This window comes from Elephantulus edwardii, unplaced genomic scaffold, assembly GCF_000299155.1.
Source record: "Elephantulus edwardii isolate Elephantulus edwardi_28Jun2011 unplaced genomic scaffold, EleEdw1.0 scaffold00016, whole genome shotgun sequence".
Lineage (NCBI taxonomy): Eukaryota > Metazoa > Chordata > Mammalia > Macroscelidea > Macroscelididae > Elephantulus > Elephantulus edwardii.
The window spans coordinates 23,110,835-23,121,646 of NW_006399766.1; the positions used below are offsets into that span (position 1 = coordinate 23,110,835).

General features: G+C 41.8%; 1 pseudogene; it reads right to left on the minus strand.

Moving 5' to 3' along the window:
• Positions 1–998: 998 nt before the first annotated feature.
• Positions 999–8,932, minus strand: LOC102872095 (annotated as a pseudogene).
• Positions 8,933–10,812: the final 1,880 nt, after the last annotated feature.

The following is a 10,812-nucleotide window of genomic DNA, read 5'->3' on the forward strand; positions in this document are numbered from 1 at the left end:
CATCTACCCTTATTATTCCAGTCACTGAATTAATCCATCTTATCCAGGGTCTTCCTCTCTTACTGTGTTCCTCCACCTCACAAGCTTGATGTCCTACTCCAAGGACTGATCACTTGCAGTTATATAGTATTTTACAAAATAGTTATTCCTTAGTGATATGTAGTATTTAATTGTAAACATACAGCAATTCCCCCCCCCCCGCCTTTTAAAAATTATTGTGAAAAACATGTATGGGGATAAAAGAGGGTGAGGGTTGGGAGCAGAAGAGTGAGGATGGGCAGGGATGAAATCACAGGGCTGCACAATTTGGTGGGTGAGGGGAGTGGGTGAAGGAAATGAGAAAGATCCCATGGGGACCAAAAGAGACAGGGTAATGGTGAGCATAGTCCAATGGTGATTAAGTAGTTTTTTGTTGGGGTTTTTTTGTGTGGGTTTTTTGTGTGTGTGTGTTTTGTTGTTGTTGTTTTTTTAACAGAGAAATGGTATTACTCACCTGTGGGTTTCTCATTTGGGAATGGAGCACAGACTCTCTGGCTTCTTCATACTGAACAGGGGCGTTAAGGTGAAGGGGGAAGGAGACCCCACTTTAACACCTTACTGGTGGTCCTGGGTTGAAGCTGCATGACTTCTTGTTCAGTTAGAAGATATTTTCCTGACGTTTTCTGCCCCATGGCACTGCAGCCGCCCCCTCCCACGCTGGGGGCCCCAGTTCTAGGCATCCTCAGCCACCGGCTGTGTGCAGGCTCTGTAATACCGGCTGTGGCACCTGCCGCCTGGCTTAGGCAAGGGGACCTGTGGGCTCCAGCCATGGTGGCCCCATGGGGTCGCAGCAGCGTGGGCTTAGGGGCTAGTAGCAGACAGAAGTGGGACTCATCCATGTTCCTTTGAGAATCTTCGTCCTCTTGATGATGAACATCAGTCTTACATTGATGACAAGCAGCCAACTGCCTGGCTATTTGGGTCCGTATAAGTTGCGTGGCCTGTTTCAGTGCAGCTTGCTAGGCCTCCTGCTCCTCACACTGCGTCTCTTGTTGCCAACATCTTGCTTCTGCGAATTTATTTTAGAATAAGTTTATTCTGTGACTGTGTGGAGGCTGTTGTACCAGCTGCTGGGCCTGGCTCCCGCCATCTCTCTCAAGTGAGGGGATCCTGGGGGTCGGGCACAGAGGCCCCATGGAGTTGCGGAGGCAGCGTGGGCTCGGCAGTGGGGGGCTGGGAGCCGTGGGACTCACACAGTAATTTTTGGGAATCTTTGTTCTCTTGATGTTGAGCCTCGATCCATATTGAAGACCAGTAATCAATTGTTTAATTGTTCAATTATTGATAAACTGAGGACTGTGGTGGGCCATGGTGGCCCGTTTCTATTTACCTTGTTTCCTCCACCGCTACCATCTTGGTTCTCTACCCAGTAACTTCTTAATCCATTCATTTGTTGATGGACGTTTGGGCTATTACCATTTTCTTGCTTTTACGAATATTCCTGCTACAAACATAAGTGTACATGTGTTCTATTTGCCTTGGGGTATATTCCTAGCAGTGCAATAGCTGGAGCATATGGGATTTAAATGTCCAGCTTTTTGAGGAACTATAAAACCGCCTTCCAGACTGGCCGTGCAGGAGAGTTCCAATCTCCATATCCTCTCTAACATTTATTACTTGCTCTGCTCTTAAACTTTGCTATTGCTTCTGGGGTGAGATGGCATCTCGTTATTTATTTCATTTTCATCTTTCCGATTTCCAGTGATTTTGAGGATTTCTTCATGTGTCTATTGGATTTCCTAATGTCTCTGTAACAAGTCTTTTCATGTGTTTTCCCCATTTTGTTACTGGGTTATCAGTTATTTCTTGTGGAGACCCTGTTGTTGTAGTTATTGCTTTTAGCTTCCATTGAGTCAAGTACAACTCATAATGACCTTGTAAACAACACATCTGAAGCCTCTCCTGTCTTGTGCCATCTTCACAATCTACATCTCAGTAGAGTCCCCGAGTGATTCTTCTGTATCCCGCTCTCTTTTCTTCTTGTTGTCTAGTCAGAACCAACTCATAGTTGAGCCTCCAGTAGGTTTTCAGAGGCTGTAGATAGCATGAAACTCTTTACCCACTAAGCCATTTGTTCTTGTTATGTTCCATCGAATCGCCTGTGACACGTAGTGACCCCATGTGCAGTAGCTCTGAAGCCTGCCCTGAAATAAGCCCTTGTTGTTGTTGTTGATTGCCTTCAAGTGGAGCATGACTCATAGCGACAACTCAAGAAAAGTGGACTGGGGGAAGGAGGAAAACGTGCAATGAGAACCCAACCTTTCTGTAAACCTTTGTTAAAATCACACTAAAATAGGGAGCTGTGAAGCAGGAGTGGCATCCACTTCTTAAACAACATGCATTGGGAAACTATGAACTTTGATAAATATTGATAGTTGTAGAGGGGCTTCTGGCCTTTTGTTATGAGTTGTGCTCAACTCTAAGGCAATCAATAACACAACAGTATTTTAGGATTGTGCTACCCATTTTGGCAAAGCAGTGAGCTGGGATTTGTATTTGGAGTCTTAATAATGCTGTTCTTCCAATCCATGAATATTAACATAGGATGCCTTTCTACATTAAGTCTTTTATATTTTAATGGTTAGGGGGTTTTTTTGTGTTTTCTATTTTCAGAGCATTGTAAAGTTTTTTCCTGAAGTATCTTATTTATTTGTAGCCTTTTTAAAATGGACTTTTCTTTAATTCCATCTCTGTTTATCGTTTCTGTATAGAAATACAATGTTTTTGTGTGTTGTTTTTTAATCTTGATCTTGCATCATGCAACCTTGTTGAATAGCTTTAGCTTTAACATTTTTAGTGAATATATTAAAGCTTTAACATATTTTTAAATGTGATTTAAATGTGATTACCCTAGTGTTTTCTGCATAAAAGTTCAAAATTGTATGCAGATAGAGACATTTTTACTTCTCCCTTTTAAATATGGACATGTTTGATTTCATTTTCTAACCTAATCGCCAAGACAAGAACCTTCAATAATAAAGAATAAAAATTATAGTAGTGGACATCCTTGTCTTGTTCCTAATGTTAAATAATCGAAGCTTTTACCATTTAGTATGTTTTCAGCTATAGTTTGTTCATGGACGCTTTTTCAGGCTGAGAAGTCTCTTTTTCCTTGTGTATTGAACTTTTTCACTAGATTAAATGGTTGGATTATTTTTCAAATACTTTTAGCATCTATTTTTTTTTAGTCATTTATTCTATTTAAATGCTCTATTATACTGATTTTTCTTTATCTTAAACCAGCCTTACATTTTTTGCATGAATCCCACTTTTTCATGGTATGTAAACTTTTTAATATGCTGTTTGGGTTCAGTTTGTTAGTATTTTGTTGAAGAACTTTGCAAACATATTCAAAAGGCATATTGGTCAGTAGTGTGGTTTTCTTGTGGCTTTTATAGTATCAAGGTAATACCAGCTTCTTTTATTTTTTTGAAAGTTAGTGAAAAATTAATATTAGTTTTGCTTTAAATACTTTCTATAATTCACCAAAGAATCCATCTTGTTCTAGAATTTTCTTCACTAACACTTTTAAAATTACTCATTCAAATTTTTATTTTAGGTCTCTTCAGATTTATTATTGCTTCTTGAGTTAGTTTCAGTAGTTTGTGTTTTTCAGTTTATTACACTTGGAATCTGTGGCACTGATGTGTCAAATGCATTAATGGTTGGCTACCCAATGCAGACAGAGAGTGGGGTGGAGCTCCCTGATTAAACAAGCTTGGAAGGAGGAGTGGCATCCACTTCCACAATAGCTTGCCTCCGGAAACCCTTTGAACCTGGAGAGAGGATGAAAGGCACTCAAGCATCGAGGACTCTCCTTCATAAGGTTGCTGTGAGTCGCCTGCGACTTCATGGCACTTAACAACAACAACAACACACTTACAATATACAATATGCTGACATACAGTTGTTCATAATACTGCCTTTTAATCCTTTCCTATTTTTGTGAGATTGGTGGTAATGTGCCTTCATTCTTTTTTGTTTTTTGCCTGTCAGTGTACCTTTAATGGAAAAAAGATGTAGCACCACGGCTTTAAAAAATGAGTGCCCCACCCACCCCTCTCATGCCCAGAGGACTGGGCATACTCACTGACTTGTTTGGGCAGTTTCGTGAGGGCATGATGGTGTCCTCTGGCCTCTACTGATGGCTGCCAAAACTGTAGTAGTTGCTGGGGCTCAGGACCCCCCCACATTTCTTGATGTAGTCTGGCATCTTTTTGGTGTAGTGAAGAAGAGGATGCTGGTGGCCTTGGTGAAGAGGATATTTTCCCCCATAAACCTTCTTGATGCACCCAACAATTTAATCCCAGATAGTGTCAAGATGTCAATGAAGAAGCCACAGCTTCCAGCAGGGATGTTGTTGCCTTTAACCAGGAACACCTTGTTCCTGGTTATCAGATCTTTTTGTCTTCCATCAGTTATTGCTTGAGAGACACAGGGTACTTGATGGAGACATTGGCCTGGATGTCCTTGGCAGGCAGCCATGCCAACTCTGTGTGAAACTCCACTACCTGGCTCTGGGGCAGCAGAAAGAGGAGGTTAAGGCCCAAGGCTGACTCATGGAGCTGCTCTTTGTAATCAAAGTAGTCACACTTGGCTTGGGCCATGTAGTCCTCATCCATGCAGAGGATGATTCCCTGGACTTTGATCTCCAGGATGTCACGGGCCAGAACAAGCTGCTACCTAGTCAGCTTCATTCCTTTTGTGGGCACAAGTCAAGCTCCACTAAAACCTGCTTGAGGCAGGCTAGCTCTTCCCCGCACTTGCTGAGGTTGGGACTTTTACCATTTCACTGCTGGATGCAGCCTGCAGCACTGCCCTGGAAGTTGCTAAGGGCCTGAGCTAAAGACCCCTTATGGCCCTGTTCACAGACGGCCACTGCCATCTTCCATGATGCGGCAAACTGTGCCTGCCTGACTTACGGCAGTGCATCACTGAGTGAGGCTCCGCTGGTGAAAGTAGCGCCAAGAGGTTGCTTTCTTCTCTCTTAAAGGACCAGAGATTGATACATAAATGTCATTTGTTTTCCAATATACTTGTTGTTGTTGTTAAGTGTTGTCGAGTCGTAGGTGACTCATAGCGACCCTGTGAATGAAAGATCTGTACGCTTGTATGACTTTCATCGTTTCTCCAGGCTCATAAGGTTTCTGGAGGCAAGCTATTTTGGAAATGGATGCCACTCCTGCTTCCAAGCTTGTTTAAGTTGGGGACCTCCAACAAACCCTGTCTACCATGGGTAACCATTATCACATTTGACACATTTAGCAGTGAATAATTGGAATTCAAAATTTTAAAAAGACTATTTACAGTAATACCAAAAATAGAAATATGTAGATATGTTGTTGTTGTTATGTGCCATCGAGTTGCCTGTGACTCATAGTGACCCTATGTACAACAGCCCTAAACCCTGCTCTATCCTGTGCCAATCTCATTGACACACCCATCCCGATTACCCCAGTCACTGAGTCAATCCACCTCATAGAGGGTCTTCCCCTCCTGCGCTGTCCCTCCACCCTCCCAAGCATGATGTCCCTCTCCAAGGACCAGTCTCTCCTTGCAACATGTCCTAAGTATGTCAGACGAAGGTTCAGAATCCTTGCCTTCAAGAAGCAGCCTGGTTTAACCCTCTCCAGGATGAAACTGTTCGAAAACCAACAAAATATTTAAAAGTACTTGTGTGCAGAAATGACAAAATTTGGATGAAAGGTCTAAATAAATTCAGGATATTCTATGTTCATGGATTATCAGAATCAATATTATTATTATGTAGGTTCTTCTCAATTTATAGGTCCTGTGCATTCTCATTCACAGTCCCAGCAAGCTATTTGTAGATATTGACAAAGTGAATCTGAGATTTATATGGAAAAGTAAAAGACTCAGGATAGGCAGCACAGGGTTAGAAAATGCATACCACTTGAGTTCAGTGACTCAAGTGGCAGTAACCAAGACAGCATTGGTACTGTTGAAGCACAAGTGCATCAGTGGAACAGAATAGTGAGTACAGAACTATACTCATAAATATAGTCAACTATATTTATCTTTGATTAAGGAACAAAGACATTTCAATAGAGTAAGTATAGTCTTTTCTGCAAATGATGGCATTTGTGCCTCCTTCCACCAAAGATTTTAGATAGATACTTTATACTCATCACAAGAAATGAACTTAGAATGAATCATAGGCCTAAATAAATGTAAAGTGCCTGGAATGTGGCAGTTGCTCTCTGAGTGGTCTTTGTTGTTATTTGGAACCAGTCTGAATCTTTATTGAGTTGCTTGACCAAGAACCTGTGATGGTTCAGAGTCTGGGTGGCCTCTCGGGGGTCTGTTTTGCTCATAGTGTGACTGAAGGAAGGACTTCCTGCTTTAGAGCATTATTGTTGCTATATACTGTCGAGTTGCCTGTGACTCATAGTGACCCTGTGTAAAACAGCTCTGAACCCTGCCCTATCCTGAGCCCGTCTGACTCCAGCACACCAATGCCCATTGTCCCAGTTACTGTATTAATTCCTCCTTATTTGTGTTTCCAAATTTGAGGGCTCAGCCTCAGTTGCAATACTCATTATTCTACTCAAGTGTGCTCTATCGTACATACGGTTTTCGAAGGCATGTTATATTTCAGAAATGATGGCCAGTCCTTTTTCCTGGCTTACAGAGGGTCTTCCTCTCCTTGACCATCACGTCACCTTCCCAAGCATGATGTCCCTCTCCAAGGAATAACCTCTCCTAGCAACATGTTTAATGTATATGAGACAAAGCTTTGCTCCAAGGAGCACTCTGGCTGCACCTTTGCTAAGACATGTCTGTTCCTTTTGCTGTCCATGAGATACTGCACACTCTTCTCCAACGCCACAGTTCAATGACATCAGTTTTTCTTCTGTCATCCTTAGTCATTGTCCAGCTCTCAGATGCATATTAATTGACTGCAAAGTCTGTGACCTGAATTGGGCTCACCTTAGTTCTCAAACTGACATCATTGCTTCTCAATAATTTGGAGAGGTCCCTGACTGTAGACTTTCCCAGTGTAGTATGTCTCTTGATCTTCTGACTGCTAGTACCAAGTGTGGGCTTGATAGCAAGATTAAATTAGACAAAAACTGACTTTGTAGGGTAGAGTCATTATATAGGTGTCAGTTGAATTACATCTAAATAGCCAAAAGGAAGGCAGGTTAATGGGGAGGCAAGAAAGGGAAACTAGAGTACTTGATGAGTTAAGGAGTTTTGAAATCTTAAAATAGTGAGTGGACTATGCCTGGTGTTGTAGGAGACATGGAAGTAATGTAGGCATGTTTGTTTGGGGGTTGGCATTTTCGGAGATCTGGGTGTCTATTCTAAAGTAGAAATGGCCCTGATTGTGGAGATTCAAGTTCTGAGTGGCTGTTTGCTTTTTTGTCTTCATTTTATGAAAAGTCAGTCATAAATAATAGCCAACCCTTTCAAGAACTAGTATTTTTCAAAGGAAATGGTTTTATGTTGTTGTTGTTTGGTGGTGGATTTTGTTTTTTAAATAAGGAAAGAAAGAACATTACTCTTGCCTTCCTCAAGATTCCTGAGCCCCCTCTGCTGGCTGTGCTAAAGAAGAGCAGTTGTGGAAAATATCAGAATGATATCTAAAAACATAAAAAATTAATATCTCACAGGGACATAACAGACATCTGTAATGATAGAAAGAACCAGGGATCCCCATGTACTCACATGCACTTGCACTCAGAACATGCACAAAGATACAAATGCACAATGACATAACATAGGGTTGGTTGCATAGTATATTCAGGAGAAAACAGAAGCAGAAAATGGAGATATGAAATGCTGGATAGAGGGTTGACATTTTTAGATAGGAGTCAACCTCGACTCTACAGCAATCAACAACAACAACAACATGGGCAATATATTGAATGATCCAGAAAGCATCAAAAAAAGATGGAAGGAGTGCACAGAATCACTGTACCAGAAATAGTTGACACTGAAAAATTTCAGGAAGTATCATATGAACAGAAGCCAATGATAATGAAGGAAGAAGTAGAAGCTGCATCCAAGGCATTGACAAAAAATAAGGCCCCAGCTATGGATGGAATACCAATTGACTTGTTTCAATTAACAGATGCAGCCTTGGATACAGCTGTCTGGCCAATGGATTGGAAGAGGTCCATGGTTGTTCCCATTCCCAAGAAAGGTGATCCAACTGAATGTGGAAACTATTGAACAATATCATTACTATCACATGCAAGCAAAATACGGCTGAAGATTATTAAAAAACAACTAGAACAGTATATGGATAGGGAACTTCTAGAAGTTCAAGCAGGATTTAGAAGAGGATGTAGCACCAGGGATATTATTGCTGATGTCAGATGGATCCTGGCTGAAAGTAAAGAATACCAGAAGAATGTTTATTTGTGTTTTATTGACTATGCAAAGGCATTTGACTGTGTGGATGATAATAAGTTGTGACTGACATTGAGAACAATGGGAATCCCAGAGCATTTAATTGTGCTTATGCAGAACCTATACCCGGACCAGGAGGCTGTTGGCAAACAGAGCAGGGAAACACTACATGGTTTAAAATTGAGAAGGGTCATCCCAGGGGCTTTCATTCTTTGGAGGCCATGTGAACTGTCAGGTCAACAACCCAGTTGTTGTAGTCAAATTCATTGTCATACCAGGAAACAAAGTCATTGTTCAGGGCAATGCCAGCCCAGCTGGCAAAGGAAGAATAGTGAGTGTCACTGTTAAAGTCACAGGAGACGACCTGGTCTTCAATGTTTCCTAGGATGCCCTTGAGGGGCCTTTCTGATGCCTGCCTTACTACTTTCTTGATGTCATCATATTTGGCAGCTTTTTCCAGAGGGCAGGTCAGATCCACAACTGACACATTGCGCGTGGGGACACAGAAAGCCATGCCAGTACATTTGAGAGAGAGCACGCCAGCGAGAGGGGGAGAAAGAGCGCGCGCGCTTGCGCCTGAGCTGCTTGGGAGTCCTTGCACCAATTCAACCCCCCCTACACACTGAGAACCTCACATCCTTGATACACTTTCAGTCCAGTCCCACTGTGAATGGGCAGTGGCTTAGGGAGCACATTTTGTCTTGTACCATCAATAAAGTACAGTGTTCTCAGCCAAAAAAAGAAATGAGAAGGGAGTGTGTCAGGGTTGTATTCTCTCTCCATACCTGTTCAGTCTGTATGCTGTGCAAATGATCTGAGAAGCTGGGCTTTATGAAGAAGACTGTGGCATCAGGATTGAAGGGAGACTCATCAATAACCTGTGTTATGCAGATGACAACCTAGCTTGCTGAAAGTGTCAAAGAATAGATGGAATTTAAAAGCATGACTTTTTATGAGATAAGTTAAGGAGTGAGTGTAAACAGATTAAGTTCAAGGATTGGGAACCGTGGGGTATCCCAGAGTTAAAAAATCAGAAGATGAGAAGGCCCTAGTAAAAGAGAGAAGAAAAAGTAGCTGTTAATATAAGAAATAGGCAGAGTGGATTGTGATGTCCTCATGCCTACTGTTGCTGATGGGCTACACAAAATGAGGAGTAAGAGCTGACCTTGCCTCTGAGATGTAGGCGTCATTGGTGAGCTGGGCTAGAGAAGTTACAGTGGAGCAGCTGGATGGAAAAAATCTAATTGAATGAGGTTAAAGAGGGAAGGGAGAAAAGGGATTGGGAACAGTGAATATAGACATTGCACGAGTTTTGCTATTAAAGGGAACAAAGAAATGGAGCAAGAGCTGAAGAATTGAGGTCAAGAGAGATTTTTTTTAAAAATAGAACAAAATTTTTGTTTGTTTAATGAGAGAAATCCTGAGATGCTTAGATGCTTATTGGAATAATCCAGGATGGCTGGCTACAGAAAAGGGGGGGAAATCGAGGATGCAGAAGACAGGGGAGAATTGTTGGCACTTTGCCCTTAGGTAGATGAGTGAGAATAAGGAAGGCAGAGGTGCTGATTTTAGATAGGAACCTAGATCCTTCATCTCTAGTAAAAAAGAGGAAAACTAATATGAGTAAAGGTGCTGACATTTTCTCAGGGAAACAGCAAGGAATGCCAGCAGTTGACTGGAGGTAGATGTTAGAGGTTTCAAGTGAGGAGGGAAAGCATGAAATGTTCAAGGTAAGTATAAGAATGAATGGACTGAGTATAGATTTGGGGTATTTACATCCCACTTGAGGTTGGTAGTTATGAATTTAGAGTGAGACAGGATGGGATTATTCTGTGTTTTCATACCCAGGGTCATTCAGGTACATAGGTTCAGGAACAGAGTAGGTGGCATTTTACATTTAACCAGTACTGTTGCATCCGAGCAGGAGTTCAAGTGGCATAGTTGGTTATGTCACGACGTTAACTACAAAGTCAGCAGTTAAAACCCACCCACTGCTTTGTGGAGGAAAGATGAGCACTGTCTTGCTCTAATGATTCTCGGCCTTGGAAATCCAATGGAAAATCAGAATCACCCCGATGACAGTGGATTTGGCTTTTGATTTTTGTTGCTTAGATATATACCAGGCCAAATCACTGCAGCGAGTCAATTCCAACTCCTTGCAACCCTGTAGGACACAGTGGAGCTGCCCATTGCATTTCCAGGACTGTAAAATTTGATGAAAGCAGACTGCCTCTTTTTCCTCCTGCAGAACAGCTGGTAGATTCAAACCACTGACCTTTGGTTAACAGCTGAATATTTTAGAAAACCACCATGCCACTAGGACTCACTTAAATGTCACAGAGATTTTACTAATTAACAAAAATAAGCTGGGCAAGGAGAGAAAACTAACTTTGG